The sequence below is a fragment of the Suricata suricatta genome, chromosome 14 (assembly GCF_006229205.1).
Source record: "Suricata suricatta isolate VVHF042 chromosome 14, meerkat_22Aug2017_6uvM2_HiC, whole genome shotgun sequence".
In the NCBI taxonomy this organism is placed as follows: domain Eukaryota; kingdom Metazoa; phylum Chordata; class Mammalia; order Carnivora; family Herpestidae; genus Suricata; species Suricata suricatta.
In genome coordinates, this window is record NC_043713.1 from 60,947,507 (window position 1) to 60,965,234 (window position 17,728).

General features: G+C 42.1%; 1 long non-coding RNA gene across 1 annotated transcript; it reads right to left on the reverse strand.

Annotated features, from left to right (window-relative positions):
• Positions 1-11,962: 11,962 nt before the first annotated feature.
• LOC115278434 lies at positions 11,963-17,705 on the reverse strand. The gene is made up of 4 exons (XR_003902888.1): positions 17,486-17,705; positions 15,741-15,810; positions 13,380-13,551; positions 11,963-12,541 (listed from the first exon to the last, which is right to left on the reverse strand). It is a non-coding gene; the product is annotated as an uncharacterized LOC115278434 (long non-coding RNA).
• Between the last annotated feature and the right edge of the window lie 23 nt (positions 17,706-17,728).

A 17,728-nucleotide genomic window follows, 5' to 3' on the forward strand; every position in this document is an offset into this window, starting at 1 on the left:
CATATAGTTTCACATGTCACAGCATCCGATTATTTTCCTTTTTTTCCCTCCCCAATCACTTAAAAACGTAAAAATCACTTAGTTCATGGAAGGTACAAAACATGGTGGGCTGCCCTTCGCCCATAGGCTAACAGTTGGCCATCCCACTTAGACTGCCACAAAGTACTCCTAGGGATGGGAGAATGACGGATGGCTGGCCCCTCTGTTCTGCAAGTGGGTCCTGTCAGGGTTCCTGGGCCCTCTAAACATTGTAGTTCACCAGATAAAGGAGAGCGGACAGCCTAACCTTGACTCTGCTCTCCTGCCTCTGCCTCCACCTTCACGAATCTGACCACAGGTGCAGGAATCACTTCTAGATTTGAAAACTCTGAGGAGGCACCTGGAGGCTGGACTTGACCATCTTGAAAATCTTAACCTATCAGTGGACTGGCTGCCTGCATCCCAAAGACCACTCTGGTTTTATTGGATATTATCTTGGGGCATCATTATAGATAAGGAATGATGAGGATCTGAACATGAGCAGCAGACTTTTCTGGGACAACAAGGGAGACATGTTACACAGAAGCAAAGCGAAGAAACCAAGGTGGCTCACATTTGGGAGCTACAAGTAAAGGAAAAGCTAGAGTTTGGGTTGTGGGTGGGAGGGGACATGAGGAAGGTAGGCAGGTCCTAAGTGAAAGGCCTTATGGACCAGAGTACACAGCAGTCAGAGTCACTGACCTTCCTTGACAGGGAGGCACTGTCAGATTCTAACCAAGAGAGTCACATGACCAGATTTGCATTTTGAAAGGACCATATAGATGCGTCACAGCATTGCTTATAAGAGCAAAAAAGCCTGGAAACAACTTCGCTAAGGAAATGATAGACTAAATTGTTGCTCACCCCCAGCTGCAGTAGAAAGTTGCAGTTATGAAAAGTTTTCAGAGCATATAGGATAATGGGAGATTTACATTGTGGGGAAGAATGGACATAAAATTCATTAGGCACTATGCCTAATTTTGTGAAAAAGCAAATCAATGTGTATACCGCACGGAGGTGGGGGGAAATCACCCTATGTCAGTGAGAAGATCAAGATGGGAACAGGCTAAAGAGAAGAAACTTGTAATGGTTCAGCAGGAACTGGAGAGAGGACCCACACCAGAGCATGACAGGGAAGTGGGTGGGTGGGCTTAGGCAGGGCAGGCTTTAGTGATGGATTTGCCAGTGAGGGAGGCGTTGAAGGTAACACAAGCAAATCTGGGGTTATGGGCAGAGGCACATGTTCAATTTAAGAGCTGTGGGACATCCAGACAGATTGCAGGTGCCGAGCCAATGGTTGTGCACAAAACAGGCCAAGACCCCTATTCTTAGGGAACTTACATTCTCATGGGAGAGAAGATGATACACAAATAGGAAAACAACTAGTATGCTGGAATTCACCATGCAGGTCTGGGGCTTGGGGGAGAAGTGGGAAGGATTTGGGGAGTTGTCAGAGCATAGGTGGTAATTGATGCCGAGTAGGTGAAGGAGAGTGCCCCGGAGGGAGTGAGAGGGAGCTGCACCTGAATCCTGGAAATACTAACACTGGAGGCCAGAAGCCTCGAGAAGACCCCAGCTCAAGGGGCACCTGGGTGGCTCAGTTGGTTAAACCTTCAACCTCTGATTCCAGCTCAGGTCATGATCTCAGAGTTGTGAGGTTCCCACTGACAGTGTGGAGCCTGCTTGGGAGAATCCCTGTCCCTGCACCTCCCCAGATCACATGCTCACTTGTTCTCTCTTTCTCTCTCAATAAATAAATAAATAAACAAGCCAAACATTTTTTTTGAAAGGTGGAAAGAGAAAAGTGATCAGAAAGCAAAGGCAGATAGAGTGCCTGGGTGGCTCAGTCAGTTAAGCGTCTGACTCTTGGTTTCAGCTCAGGTCATGTTATCAACAGTTCATGAATTCAAGCCACGCATCGGGCTCTGTGCTGACAATGCACAGCCTGCTTGGGATTCTCTCCCTCTCCCTCTTACCCCTCCCACATCTCTATCTCTCCCTCTCTCCCTTTCTCTCTCTCTCTCTCTCTCTCTCTCTCTCTCTCTCTCTCACAAAATAAATAAAAAATAAAACTTTGGAAAAAAAAAAAAAGAAAGCAAAGGCTGAGTTCCAAGGAAGGAATGATCAGTGTCCTTAAATACTGGAGTGGCTTGGGTGGAACCCAGATTATAAGGGCTACAAAATGAATAGACAGCAAAGGAGGAGATTACTCTCTTAAACATAGTTGGGGTGGTAAACTAGGAAGGGGGCGGAAAACAGAATCATGGGAGAGTCTGGACCTTATGTGAAGGCTAAGGAGAAACTGATGAGGAGAGGGGCGCCTGGGTGGCTCAGTAGGTTATGCATCCGACTTCGACTCAGGTCATGATCTCACAGTTCATGAGTTCAAGCCCCACGTCGGGCTCTGTGCTGACAGCTAGCTCAGAGCCTGGAGCCTGTCTTCGGATTCTGTATCTCCCTCTCTCTCTGACCCTCCTCTGCTTGCACTGAATCTGTGTCTTAAAAATTAAAAAAAAAAAAAAAAAGAGAGAGAGATGAGGAGAGACAGAGGAAAGGTCAACCACAGACCAGAGAAGAGACACTTCTTCCCAGAAAAAGAAGAAAGAATATAGACATAGACACTGTATTAGTGTGCTTGGGCTGCCATAACCAAGAATCACAAATTGGTGGCTTAAGCGACATAAATGTGCTCTCTGTTCTGGAAACTACAAGTTCAAAGTCAAGGTGTTGATAGCATTGGTTCCTTCTTAGTGTGGTAAGGAAAAGCTCTACCCCAGGCCTCTCTCCTTCACATATAGGTGGCGGTCTTCATGCTCACATGACATTCCCCCTGTATCTACACATCATCTTCCCTCTGTCCACCACTTTGTATCCAAATTAACCCTCTTTTGAAGGATGCCAGTCGTTATTAGATTAGGGCCCACCCTAATGATCTCTACAGGCCCTATCTCCAAATATTGTCACATTCTGTCACATCTGTCACTGTGGGTTGGAACTTCAGTATGTTAATTGATGTGTAGACACAGCCCCACACAGCTGGGAGGGAGCTGCCATCTGGCAACCTTAATTTTCTGCATGAGGCTGAAATAGGTGGGAGCTGAGACAGAGGATGGAAGAGGTAGATTATCAAGGGAAGGACTGTGAAAGACCCAGCTGAGTGAGACAGGGGACTCAGAAGGATCGGGCAATTAACACATTTCACAGATCTAAAAACCAAACAAAAACCCCAGAATAGTGGCATTTCTAGCCCTGCAGCTCCCTATAGGTTTCAAGTCTGCTTGGCAGCAACCACGATGTCACTAGAGTTCCAAAGCAGGCCTCTGTCCTGGGGCAGAGGTAAATTAGAAGTCAGAACTCTAGCCTATGGCCTAAGGCGATGGTCTGGTTCCTGGACCAGAGTCACAAGGCAGAAGTCTGGATGCTAGAATGGGCTCGGATCAGAGGAAAACTGGAAGCAAAGCTGACTTGACATTGATTTTTCCACTTAAAATTGTACCAGAAGAATGACCCAAAAAGTCTAGGCAGGACTCAACTGGAAAGTAGGCTGAGAGCAGGGATGAAGCAAGTCATTACAAGTGTACAGGAAACTGCTTATCCCCCACAGAGGCAGCATTTAAAGGGGTTACAGTACCCACTAAGACCAGAGAAAAACATTTGAGAACAACAGTGCCTGCAGGCCAGTTAAAAATTAACTTAAAATCAAGTTCTGCTATGGGTTGATTTGACTTTTTTTTTTTTTAATGTGTTTTGTTTTCAAGTTTCTGTTTTCTGAAACTGGCTAATAATGCTGGTCATGTCATTCCACCACTTAAAACCCTTTGTTGGCTCCCATTGTGGTTATGACAGAAGTGTCATTTAGGGAAGCCAGTTGGCCTGCTGAGGCAGCACATGACAAACCTCCATGGCACCAAATATGGTGGCTTCTGAGTCCCCAGACTCAGAGGTGGCTAGTGTCATGAGGATGCTAACCAAAATCACAAAGAATTTTAAAATGAGAAGGAAATCCAGAGGTGCCTGGCTGGCTCCATTGGAGGAACATGTGACTCTTGATCTCAAAGTCATGAGTTCGAGCCCCACATTGGGTGTAGAGATTCCTTATATAAAAACTTTTTAAAATTGAGAAAGAAATTCATAAGTATTTACTTACAAGAAATATAATCGTCAAATAATTTGAACTGGAATGTAAGCTCTGTGAAGATGGGAACAGAATAGGCAGTAGGTTTTTGCTGAATGGATGGTTTAAAAAAAACTAAAGAGGAAGGGACAGAGAGCAAGAAAGTGAAATTCTTGGCCAAGAAGTAGTGAAAAACTACTCAACAGGAGTGCCCCGCTGGTTTAGTTGAAAAGGAGTGCACTCTTGATCTCAGGATTGTGAGTTTGAGCTGCAGGATTGGGTATAGAAATTACTTTAAAATAAAGAATAAAATCTTAATAATAAGAAGAATAAAACTTTAAAAAGAGTACTCAAGGGGCACCTGGGTAGCTCAGTCAGTTAAGAGTCCCACTTCTACTCAGGTCATGATCTTGTGGTTTGTAAATTTGAGCCCCACGTCGAGCTCTGTGCTGACAGCTCAGAGCCTGGAGCCTGCTTTGGATTCTGTCTTCCTGTCTCTCTCTACTCCTCCTTCCCTCCCTCTCTCTCTCTCTCTCTCTCAAAAATAAATAAACATTAAGAAGAAGAAGAAAAGAAGAAGAAGAAGAAGAAGAAGAAGAAGAAGAAGAAGAATAGTGACTACAGGAGTATCTGGGTGACTCAGTCGGTTGAGCGTCTTAGATGGTTGAGCATCTAACTTCAGCTCAGGTCATGATCTCACTGTTCATGAGTTTGAGCCCCACATCAGCTTACTGCTGTTAGCCTGTCAGCACAGAGCCCACTTCAGATTCTCTGTCCCCTTCTCTCTGTCCCTCCCCTGCATGTGCCCCCCCAAAATAAATAAATATTAGAATGGTGACTACAGTTAACAATACTGTATTGTATATTTGAAAGTAAATCTTTAAAGTTCTCATCACAAGAGAAACATAACTCCGTGAGGTGATGGATGTTAACTTGGGTTAACCATTTTACGATATATATATGTATGTAATCATGCTGTACACCTAAAGCTAATACAATGTTACATGTCAATTATATCTCAATAAAACTCAGGGAAAAACATGAAATTCTCATCATAAGTGAAAACCCTAGTCTCTCTCTGTAGGAATGCTATTGAGCCAGGTTAAAATCTGATGATGGCTTAGTTCTTATTCTTTCCTTAGACAGCATCACCACAAACACCCACACACATCATGTGTGCTGAGTTTATTCATCACGTAAATGTCCATTATCTCAGGATCTTAGAAAGGGCTGCTTTTTCTGAATTCCAGTAAGGAGAGGTTTTAGTCCATATTTGCTTGAATGGCCACCTAGAAGTCATGTTTTCTTCTTCCCCATGACAAACCCACAGTCCTGTTTGGTCTAATTCAGGCATGGCTCTCCCCATTTTTGCTGGTGCTTGCTTTAGGAATGGACATGTGACCCAGTGGGATAGGGATGGGAAGGGGGATCTCTTGAAAGGTTTCTGGAGGAAGTGCTCTTTGCTCTTAAAAAGGAACACGAGGCTCACTCCACATGGATCCAGTGTGTTGTTGAAGTCTGTGAGCCCGAGTTTAGGCTGGCTGGGTCTAAATTCGTAATAAAGCCCTTTGCTTTCGCATGCGTGATTCAGCCTCCCTGGCGGTCTCTGGTTTTGGGGGGCGATTTTTAAATCTGGGTACAATATAATGGGGGCTTGTCCGGGATATCCCTCCCCCCCCAGAGCTCCTGGGACACGGACACATTGGGCCTAATCGCTGGCTGCCTCGGGGGCTGGCTAAGAGCAAAAGACACTCCAAGGACATCTAGGTTTTGGGAGCCGGAGAGGCACTTTTGTCTTTTCTGCCACCCTGAAAATGGCGCCAGTAATCTGTGAGAGTCACCTGTTAGAACCTCCGGAGGACCATCTTGATGGAGACCAGGGTTTCCCCAAATTCTTCAGATTTTCAAAGACAACTGCTAGGATCACTCCCGCAGTGCTCGTAGTTGTCTTGATTCCATTTGGAATTTATTGTAGTATGAGGCTCCATGCCCAGCATCAAGCCCAATGCAAGCCTTGAAGTCATGACCCTGAGATCAAGACCTGAACTGACTGAGATCAAGTCCATTGCTTAACTGACTGAGCCACCCAGGTGCCCCTCAATAAAAAAACCCTCTGTTTAAAAAAAAAAAAAAGGAAAATGAGGTTCGCCTGGGTGGCTCCATTGGTAGAGCCTCAGACTCTTGATCTCAGAGTTATGAGTTCAAGTTCACCCACATTGAGTGGGGAGCTTACTAAAAAAAAGAAAAAGGAACAACAGAAATTCCTTCTTCCACTGGGCACTGTCATGACTGGATGTGAGTCCTGGGGTGATTGCAGACATTCGGACACCAGCCAGAAAAAGAAGCCAAAATCTGAAGGTGGTCAGAACCAAAAAAATCACAGAGAAGCAGACCTCAGGTCTGGATATCCTGCATCTTTTTTTTTTTTTAATCTTTTTTTTAAACTTATTTTTGAGAGACAGAGAGAGACAGTGCAAGCAGCGGAAGGTCAGAGAAAGAGGGAGACACAGAATCCAAAGACAGGCTCCAGGCTCTGAGCTAGCTGTCAACATAGAGCCAGACATGGTGCTCGAACCCACGAACCATGAGATCATGACCTGAGCCAAAGTCGGACGCTTAACCGACTGAGCCACCCAAGCGCCCCTGGGTATCCTGCATCTTGAGCTGCCCTACTACAGACTTTGTGTTGTGGGAAATGACAAATGCCCTTAACTGCTTAAATTATTTTCAATCAGATTTCCTAATTATTACAGCGCAAAACTTTGCCTTGCTAAGATGGTTATGCCATGAATCTGTGGTGAGTAAATTTTTTTAAGATCCTTGAGTTGCTCTAATGTTGCAAGGTATGGACTGATCAATTGGATTGCCTAACCCCAGGAGGTATAGACTGCTTTTTTTAAGTGTTTATTTATTTTTGAGGGAGAGAGAGAGAGGGAGAAACAGAATCTGAAGCAGGCTCCAGGCTCTGAGCCGTCAGCACAGAGCCTGACACAGGGCTTGAACTCACAAATCATGAGATCAGGACCTGAGCCAAAATCAGATGCTCAACCTATTGAGCCACCCAGGCACCCCTGTAAACTGCTTTTTGAATAGGCTTTGCGTGAGGAATGGAGTGGAAGAATCCTAGGTGATCTGGGGGTTTACACAAATATAAAGTGTTCTTTTTCAGAAGCAAAGATGGCTAGAGTAGCCATTATTATGATGGGTCGGAAATAAAATAAAAATGTGGAAACAGGGAACTACATGGGAAATAATTGTGATTTTATAGCAGCTTTTGAGATTTTAGTCTTATTTTAGGAAAGGGGAATTTGGGATTGAAGGCTCCTATCTTCTGTCTACATTATTCACAGGAGATTTTATCCTTACAGAGATGAGAGTACAGTGAAGAGCAGTTATAAGGTGCTTCCTCAGGGGCGCCTGGGTGGCTCAGTCGGTTAAGCGTCCGACTTCGGCTCAGATCATGATCTCACAGTTCATGGGTTTGAGCCCTGCATCAGGCTCCGTGCTGACAGCTAGCTCAGAGCCTGGAGCCTGCTTCAGATTCTGTGTCTCCCTCTCTCTCTGATCCTCCTCTGCTCACTCTGTCTCTGTCTCTAAAAAATAAATTTAAAAAAACATTAAAAAATAAGGTACTTCCTCAAATAACGATGGTTGACTCAAGACTCCTCACATGTAGGCAGTGAGTCTTGTATTTAGGCAAAGATTTTTAGTTCTGACTCTGTTACAGAATAACCATCCAGCCTCCTGTGCTGATATGTAAGCTCTATGGCATGAATGCCATGATTATTAATTGAAATTTATTTTATAATGAGAATCAAATTATTAGTATTACTGAAAAGGAGGGACCCCAGCTATAGGTCAAGTTCTTACAGGGTCAGTCACCACTGTCCCTATGAAACACACAGGGGATAAGATGTTTCTTTCAGATGTAAAATTGAAACTAAGTAGGAAAGTCCCAGGAGGTGCAAGTCTGTTGGTACATTAGGATTAGCGGGGGTTTTGAAAACTATTAATGATGGTCCTTAAATATATGTGAAGATGATCAATCTCATTCTTATAATTCGGCAAGGATCTAAAAGTCAGATTTATACCATCAACTAATGAATGGATAAAGAATAGGTGGGATATATAGACAATGGAATATTACGTGGCCATCAAAAAGAATGAAATCTTGCCATTTGGAACAATGTGGGTAGAGCTATGTTTTATGCTAAGCAAAATAAGTTAGACAGAGAAAGACAAATACCATATGATTTCTCTCATATGTGGAATTTAAGAAACATAAACAGATGAACATATGGGGGGGCAGAGGAAGAAGAGAGAGGGAAACAAACCACAAGAGGCTTTTTTTAAAGTGTTTATTTATTTATTTTAATGTTGTTTATTTTTTGAGAGAGAGAGAGCTCATGTGGAAGTGGGGGAGGGGCAGAGAGTGAGGGGAACAGAAGATGTGAAGTTGGCTCTGCGCTGACAGCAGCAAGCCCGATGCAGGGCTCGAACTCATGAACTGCAAGATCATGACCTGAGCTGAAGTAGGGCGCTTAACTGACTGAGCCACTCAGGCACCCCTATTTATTTTTGAGAGAGCAAGAGAACAGGGAAGAGCAGAGAAAACCCCAAGCAGCCTCCACACTGTGAGTGCAGAGCCCAACATGGGGCTTGAACTCATGAACTGTGACATCATGACTTTAGCCAAAATCAAGAGTCAGATGCTTAAACTACTGTATGTTAAAACTAAATTTTAGGGGCACCTGGGTGCTCAGTTGGTTAAGCATCTGACTTTGGCTCAGGTTATGATCTCACAGTTTGTGAGTTCGAGCCCCACATCTGGCTCTGTGCTGTCAGCTCAGAGCCTGAAGCCTGCTTCGCTTCTCTCTCTGCCCCTCCCCTGTTCATGCTCTGTCTCTCTCTCAAAAATAAATTAACATTAAAAAATTTTTAAGAACTTAATTTTAACTTTGAAATAAATAATAATTTTTTTAATTGGACATATTATTTCAACAATATTCTCCTCTACTCCTGAGGATATGGGGGATGCAATTCCCTGGTGCCATTTCATTGGGGCTTGGCATGTAACTCATTCTGATTCATAATTCTGCAAACAGAATTACCATACATTCTCTGGGCTGAAGCATTTAATAGCTGGTGTTCTTAAATGAACGAAACTCTCCAGTTCTAAAATTCAGCTACCGAGGGAGAAGGTCAAGGGTTTTTTCCACTTGGTGAAGCCTCAGGATGGTGGAGTTTCCACGAACCTGGATTGCTGAATTGCTGCACAAAGGAACACTGCCCTGTCTGCATATAAGTCGGAAACAAACTTTGTGGTGTTAAGTCACTGCTGCATGAGCCCAGCCTAGTCTAATACACTGTTAATGAGGCTGTGGGGGAAAAGGCATTCTTTTATGTTATTGCTGAAGGACAAATTGGTATGATGTTCAGGAAGGGATATTTGACCATGAGTACAGATGGGCATTTATCCTTTAATCCACCATCCCACTTTTGGGAATTCGCATTCTAAAGAAATACCTACTTATGGGGTGCCTGGGTGGCTCAGTCGGTTAAGTCTCCGGCTTCGGCTCAGGTCAAATCTCACGTTCGTGGGTTCGAGCCCCACGTCAGGCTCTGTGCTGACAGCTAGCTCAGAGCCTGGAGCCTGCTTCCGGTTCTGTCTCCTTCTCTCTCTGCCTCTCCCCCTCTCATGCTCTGTCTCTCTCTGTATCAAAAATAAATAAAACATTAAAAAAATTAAAAAAAAAAGAAAGAAATACCTACTCTTACAGATTTGAGTGTTTAATGCCCCCTCAAAATACATATACTGAAATCTAATCCCTAATGTGATGGTATTAGGAAGTGGAGCCTATGAGAGGTGATTAGGTCATGAAGGTGGAGCCCTTATGAATGGAATTAGTGCCTTTATCAAAAAGACCCCAGAGAGCTCCCACATTCCTTCCTTCTGCCACATGAGGACACAGGAACTAGGAAGTGGGCTCTCACCAGAACCTGGATCTGTGGATGTCTTGACCTTGGACTTCCCAGCTACCAGAACTAGGAGAAATAAATTTCTATACATTAAGCCATTTGGTCAGTCTTTGGTAGTTTATTATGGCAGCCCAAAGTAAGACACTTGTATTCCTATGAAATTATATGGATACAAAGTTATACACTGAGGTACTGTTTATACCAAGAACTTGGGAATAATTTGAATGTCCATCTACAGAGATAGGTTAAATAATCTATGGTATATCTTCATGGTGGAATAGTTTGCAAATGTAAAAACAAACAACAAGGAACACCTCTACATACTGATATGGAAATGTTTCCAAGATACATTAACTTTGTAAAAAACCAGATGCAGAAGAGTAGACATAGTGTTTCCTTTAATTGCATAATAAATCACTGTATAATACACAAAAAGCAAATAAAAGTAGTAAACTACAGAGGCCTCCAAGATAGATGGTACAGTATCATTTTTTTTATATGAACCATATGGATGCATTACCTGTTTGTTTTTTTAAAAACATAACTCAGGTCTCTCCAGGTTAATTAAATGAGTCTCTTGAGATGGGGCCTGAGTGTTGCGGGGGGGGGGGGGTGTTGTCTTTTGTTTGTTTGTTTGTTTGTTTTTATGCTGCCCAGGTGAACCAATGTTCAGCAAGGTTTAAGCATCACTGCTTTATGTCTGTCTCAGTTGAAACAAGGGATCAGAGAAGTACAGTTACCCTTGAACAATGCGGGAGTTAGTAGAAAATCCTGTGCACTCAAAAATTCACACATAACTGTTGACTCCCTGAAAACTTAACTACTAATAGCTACTGTTGACCAGAAGCCTTATGAATAACAGTCAATTAACGTGCATTTTGTATGTTATATATATTATTTACTGTATTCTTGCAACAAAGGAAGCTAAAAAATGTTATTAAGAAATCTTAACATTTCTAAATACTGTACTGTACTGTATTTTTTGACAAAGATCCATGTATGTGTAAGCATATCCCTGCAGTTCAAACCCATGTTGTTCAAGGGTCAACTGCAGCTTTTGTGTTGTGAATGTGGGTTCTTTTTGGTTTCTGCTCTATGTTCCAGAACCTAACTCTGGTGGCTCAAAACCTCATTATGGATGGAATACTGTCTCTAGATGAAGGATCTCCATCTGGTTAAATGTTGATGGTGCTGTGGGATGTAACCATGGACCATGTGCCAGGGCGTCTGGAACTGAATGCTATGAAATAGGGGGCTGGCCAGATGTAGAGACAGAGTAAGATGCAAACACACACTGACTTTTTTTTTATCAGGGGTGTGAGGTTGTAATGAGGGGCCTTTTTCAGGGGAGAGAAGACCTACAGAAGTTGTGCCAGTTACCTAAAAAATCCTGGGTCCCACTGGGAACAGGACAAAGATACACATGTTCCATATGGAAGATGGCAAACAATGTCCAATGGGCCAAATGTAGCCCACTGGATTTTTGTATGGCCTTTGGCCAAAGAATGGTTTTACATCTTTAAATGGTGGTGGGGGGTGGGAGGACAAAAGAAGGATGTTTCATGACACATGAAGGTTACGTGAAATTGAAATCTCAGGGTCCATAAAGTTTTACTGAGATAAATCTATACTCAGACCCACTGGAATAAACCTCCATGTTGCTCATGGCTGCTTTCCTACTACAACACCAGAGTTGAATTGTTGGGATAGAGACTAAAAGGCACTCTTAGCCCTTTGCACCACTGCTCAGCTCGGTGCCCTACAAATTGCCATGATGCAGTTATAGTTTAACAGTTCCGAATGCCATGTGTTGACATTGTAGCACAGCATTTGATGTTTTTACTGCTGGTGTACATCCATTGTGAAAAGAAGAAAGGCAGATCCTGAATACCACATTTCCAGGGTAAAGTGGAGGGTAGATTTTTGTTAATGAATTAAATGGCAACTGTAATTCTGTATCTGTGCTAAGAGAATGCAACGTATGTCTCCTTACACTAAGCACTCATCACAGTGCCCCCAACTCACAGGAAAACAACAGTCAGAAAATTTGAGGATTTTCTCATCAGAATTTCTTCACAAAAATAAATGTAAATGAAGTTGCAAGGAAAGTAGGTTTCCAAGTGGCTCATTTGTTAGCCAAAGAAAGCTGTTTACTGAAGCTAAATAAATTGTGTTTCATTGTAGCAGGCAAAGAAATGTGTCCAGAGAAAAGACACTCATTTTAGCTCTTAGTCATTCAATGAGAACAGTTGCTCAAAGATTAGAAGACACTGGTAGCATCATCAATAGTCAATTAAAACCAAGACAGGTTCTGGTTCAAGATGGTGGTACAGGAAGATCCTGAACCCGCCTCTCACAGACATACCGAGTCAACAGCAACATATGAAACAATTTCTTCTTTAAGAAATCTAAAGGCCGGTTGAATGACAGCTAAATTTGAGGCAAATGAAAAGAAAAACACACTGAAGTGGGTAGAAGAAGCCGAGAAACAATTTCATCATAAACCCTGCTCCCAGTGGAGCAAGCCACAACCAGGAGAAAACACAAATCCCATAGCTTTTCCCTGAGGAGCCCCATGTCAGGTACCTCAACTTTTAGTACTTGCACCTGAGAGGCAAGCCCCCAAAACTTGAAAGCCCCCAAAACTTTGAAAACCAGCGTGTCTCATATCCTCAGACCCACAAAATTGTAGTGATCTGAGAGACAGCTCTTTTTATGTTTTTAAATTTATTTTTGAGAGACAGAGAGAGACAGTGCAAGCAGGGGAGGGTCAGAAAGAGGGGGACACAGAATCTGAAGCAGGCTCCAGACTCTGAGCTTTGCTGTCAGCACAGAGTCTGACGCGGGGCTCAAACCCACGAACTGTGAGATCATGACCTGAGCCAAAGCCGGACGCTTAACCGACTGAGCCACCCAGGCGCCCCCAAGAGACAGCTCTTAAAGGGCCTGTAGGCTTAGACTTACCCACCCCAGAGCTCAGCTCAGAGGCAGTCCATGCAGCCCATATTTAAAGTGAAAGAGGCTCAGAGGCCCTAAGTGGCTCAGTTGGTTAAATGTCTGACTCTTGATTTCGGCTCAGGTCATGATCTCACAGTTCATGAGTCTGAGCCCCCCATCGGCTCTGCACTGACAGCACAGAGCCTGCTTGGAATCCTTTCTCTCCCCCTCACTCTCTGCCCGTTCTCCACTCTCTCTCAAAATAAACATTAAAATAAATAAATAAATAAATTAATTAATTAATTAATTAAATAAAGTGAAAGAGGCTCACCTGCTTATTTTGAAGTGTCGGCCTGAGGGGCAGGCTATTATATCTAACCATCATCAGGTCTATGAAGTTTTGTCCAAGATGGAAGTGGAACCAACTTGCCCTACTGCACAGCATTTTGGTGGCTTAGCAGTAGTCACATTTTACTGCAGTTCTTTTCAGCTTAGAGCCAAGACTGAAATTTTCAGAACAGAGAACCATTCCAAACCATCATTACTGAAGAATTGGAAATTAGCTTTTGCTACAGGCTTGATAGTGTTTCTCCATGAATTCAACCTAAAATTACAGAGCAAAGCAGTCCTTATACGTGAAATGTATACCATAACAAAGTCATTTTGACAATGTTTTGGACCACAAATAATGTAAAACAGCTTTATACACTTCCTATAAGGTCAAAAATTAGAACAAGAAGCAATATCGCCAGACCTTGATGTCAAGTGCAATGGAAATTTCCATATTTCAAAATCCACTTCATTGTGCAACCGAGAAGCTTCCACCTAACCTTCAAATGGAAATGACTAATCCAAGGGAGCCTGGGAGGCTCAGTAGGTTAAGCGTCTGGCTTTGGCTCAGGTCATGATCTCACGGTTCATGAGTCTGAGCCCCGCGTTGGGCTCTGTGCTGACAGCTCAGAGCCTGGAGCCTGCTTTGGATTCTGTGTCTCCCTCTCTCTGCCCCTCCCCCACTCATGCTTTGTTTTTCTCTGTCTCAAAAATAAACATTAAAAAAAAAGAAATGACTAATCTGTAACGTAACAATAAGCTAAATGACAAACATCAGGAGAATCTAACAGAATCCTAGATATGTCTTCCAACAATAAATATAATTAAAATCATGCTCATGGATTAACAGCGGTACTGGCAGTACCATCTAGATGGAGACATTTTCCAAGATGAAATATATAGTCTTATTACAGATCAGCACTAATAGCTCAATATTTGATGATTGGGAACACTAACTTTGAGCCTAATTAAGCAAAATATAATCCCAAACAAAAGAATTCCATTCTTCTTATTAGCATACCTGGATTATAAAGAAGTTATACTCAATTGCTATCATATTTTGGATTTCACTTAAAACATTTGTGGGAAATTTTTTTCCTCTTGTTACACAAGTACCTACATAATATTGCTTTTCCTCTTGGCCTGCAAAGCCTAAAATATTTACTATCTGACCATTTAAAGAAAAATTTGGTGACACCCCCCCAGTGTAAAGAATTGAATAGAACTGATTTCTTTGTGCTAAGTGTGAAAGAGAATCAATGTCCTCTAGTGGAAGGATCGTACTGCTCAGAATTTTACTAATGACATTCCAGAATGTTCTAACATCCACAAGAAACAAGAAAATTTGCCTTCCAGCCCACAAGTAGCTAAGTGACAAGAAAGTGGACTTTATATAAAAGTGGTGACAAAGCAATTACAACTACGTTAGAAAATGGCAAGGAGAACATGACTACACTTGAAAATGCTAGAAAAGGGCACCTGGCTGGCTCAGTCAGAAGAGCATGCAACCCTTCATCTCAGGGTTATGAGTTTGAGCCTCATGTTAAATGTAGAGATTAAAAAAAAAAAAAGGAAAAGAAAACTTAAAAAAAAAAACCACACTAGAATAAAGTGGGCCAGTGCTTTGTATAGTGGCCAGTAGAGCTTCTGGATATGTAATTAAGCCTAGTTCAAAGATATCACCCTGTGAAAGAAGTGATTATTACATTGATATTTTAAATAGCTTGGTATGGAAATTTGTGAAGGAGATATAAACATTATTAGTATTATAGTAAGAAAGTAATAGGAGGAGAAAAACATAAATCATCAACAAGCTCCTTTTTTGTTTTAGGGAGACAAACTTGGAAATATATGTAGAGTGGCCTGGGTGGCACAATCAGTTGAGTGTCCCACTCTTGATTTCAGCTCAAGTCATGATCCCAGGGTTATGGGATTGAGCCCTGTGTCAGGCTTCACGCTGAGTGTGGAGCCTGCTTAAGATTCTCTGTCTATCTCTCTCTCTCCCCTCTCTCTCTTCCCCCTCTACCCCTCTCCCCTACTTGTGCTTTCTCTCCAAAAAAAAAAAAAAAAAAAAAGGAAAAAGAAATATATGTAAAACACGGAGGAACGGAGGAATAGTGACTAAGAACAATTGATAAGAGAAAACTTATTGCATAGGAGGAAAAGATCTCAAAAAATTATGTTAAGAAATGGAGTAGAAACTCAACAGGTCAAGCAATCCTTGTGGAAAAAGCATCTGAGACCTTATCAAGTCAGTGAGGTAAATATACATCAAGTATGCACACCTACATGGTCAAGCCTCTTCTACTCAAAATCATTGCTAGAAAAGAATCAAGGGCAGGAGGAAGGGACAGACGCTTACTCTTCTCATGTCCTCAGTAAGGCAGCAACATAGGAAGACTGCCTGTCATTAACCATCACCAGGACTGGACCTGCCCAGATAGGAGAGAACAAAGTCAATATTATGTTGTCCAAGACTGTGCCCTTTGTACAGAGGCAGCCTCAGGGCTAGGAAGTAAAGGATCTGGACAAGGTACTTGAAAAGCTTTGTCAATCCTTTGAGACTAGAGTCTAATTATCTTAGAAGAAAAATCTAAGTATAATGCCAAATGGAAACCCTTGGAATGAGCAAGCTTAGGCAGAATCACAAATCTTTATGTTAAAGCAACCCCTCCTTATTTTTCTTACTGCTTCCTTGTTGCTTCTCCACTAACTTCCATTTTGTTATATCTTAGCATCTAGAAACATTTTATGGAATTAAAAAAAATTGGGGTGCCTGGGTGGCTCAGTTGGTTAAGTGTCTGACTTCAGCTCAGGTCATGATCTCATGGTTCATGGGTTCGAAACCCATGTTGGGCTCTGTGCTGACAGCTAGCTCAGAGCCCGGAGCCTGTTTCAGATTCTGTGTCTCCCTCTCTCTCTGCCCCTCCCTTGTTCACACTCTGTATCTGTCTCAAAATTAAATAAACATTAAAAATTTTTTTAAATAAAATAAATAAAAAATTTTAATGTTTATTTTTCAGAGAGAGAGCACTAGCAGGGCACGGAGGGCAGGGGCGGAAAGAGGGAGACACAGAATCCAAAGCAGGCTCCAGGCTCAGAGCTGTCAGCACAGAACCCAACGTGGGGCTCAAACCCACAAACCATGAGAACCTGAGCCAAAGTCGGATGCCCAACTGACCAAGCCACCCAGGCAACCCTGAAATTTTTTTAAAGCTTATCTCGGCTGTACTAAGGGGAAGTAAAGGACTTTAAAATTTTTATTGTGAAAAATTCCAAACATATAAAAAAGTAGAATATACTATATGTCACCCTCCCCATCCTGCCCCAAACACACATGTCACTTAACTTCAACATTTACCAATACAAGGACATTCTTGTTTCCCACCCTTATCTGGTCCAAACTCCATTCCCCCAGGGGACTATTTTGAAGCAAAAGGAGAGGCATTTTGATCCATCTTTAACATGAATTTGTCAAGAGGGGATCATGGCACTATGGCAGCTGGATGATAGTGGTATCTGAAATCCAAAAGGGGAACAAGTCCAACCACTCCTCTCTATAATAAGGTTGATATTCCTTCCTGGTGCTAAAATTTACTTTGGAAGACCTCAGTTTCCTGATCAGCAAAACAAAAAAATGGACTAAATTATATGCAGTTATATAACAATAAATTGAGACTAACTTTGAATCAGGAGACCTGGATCAACAGTGCTAGCTCTGCCTCTTGCAAATTATATAATTTATAATAATTTATGTCAGCAAGTCAACCTCTCTGAGCTTCTGGATCATCTATAAAAAAGGACTTCCTGGGACTTTGGTTGGAGTAAAACCATGTATTATGTGAAGTTTTGTGAATTGGGAAGCACTAAATAAATTAGGTATTTTTGAGTTCTTTAGTTAAGTAAAAGATGACTCAGATTTGAGTCTTCACATTAGGAAAACACTGATGCTATTGACAGAAAAAGGGAAGCTGAAAGGCACAATTTAATCCAAATAGATTAAACACAAGGGTAGATATAGGGCTAAATAAACCTCAGGTCCAAAGATCTATTTTAAATACATTTATCATGTTAGGTAACAGGAAATAGTGACAAAAATCTCCTTACCTTTACTACAATAAATCTTTTCTCTGGCTTCTTCTCATTGTTATCCACCTATATTCAAGAACCATTTAAGTATATGTTATGTGCTGGTTACTGGGAATAAAAAAAATAATAGTAAAGTAGACCTCCAAGATGTTCTGATTAGGACGTGAGAGATGTTTATACACAATCACAATGGAAAGTGCTAAGAATTTAGGCTGTGGTCATAATGTTTGCATAGAAATTATAGGGTGTTGTCAGATTCTG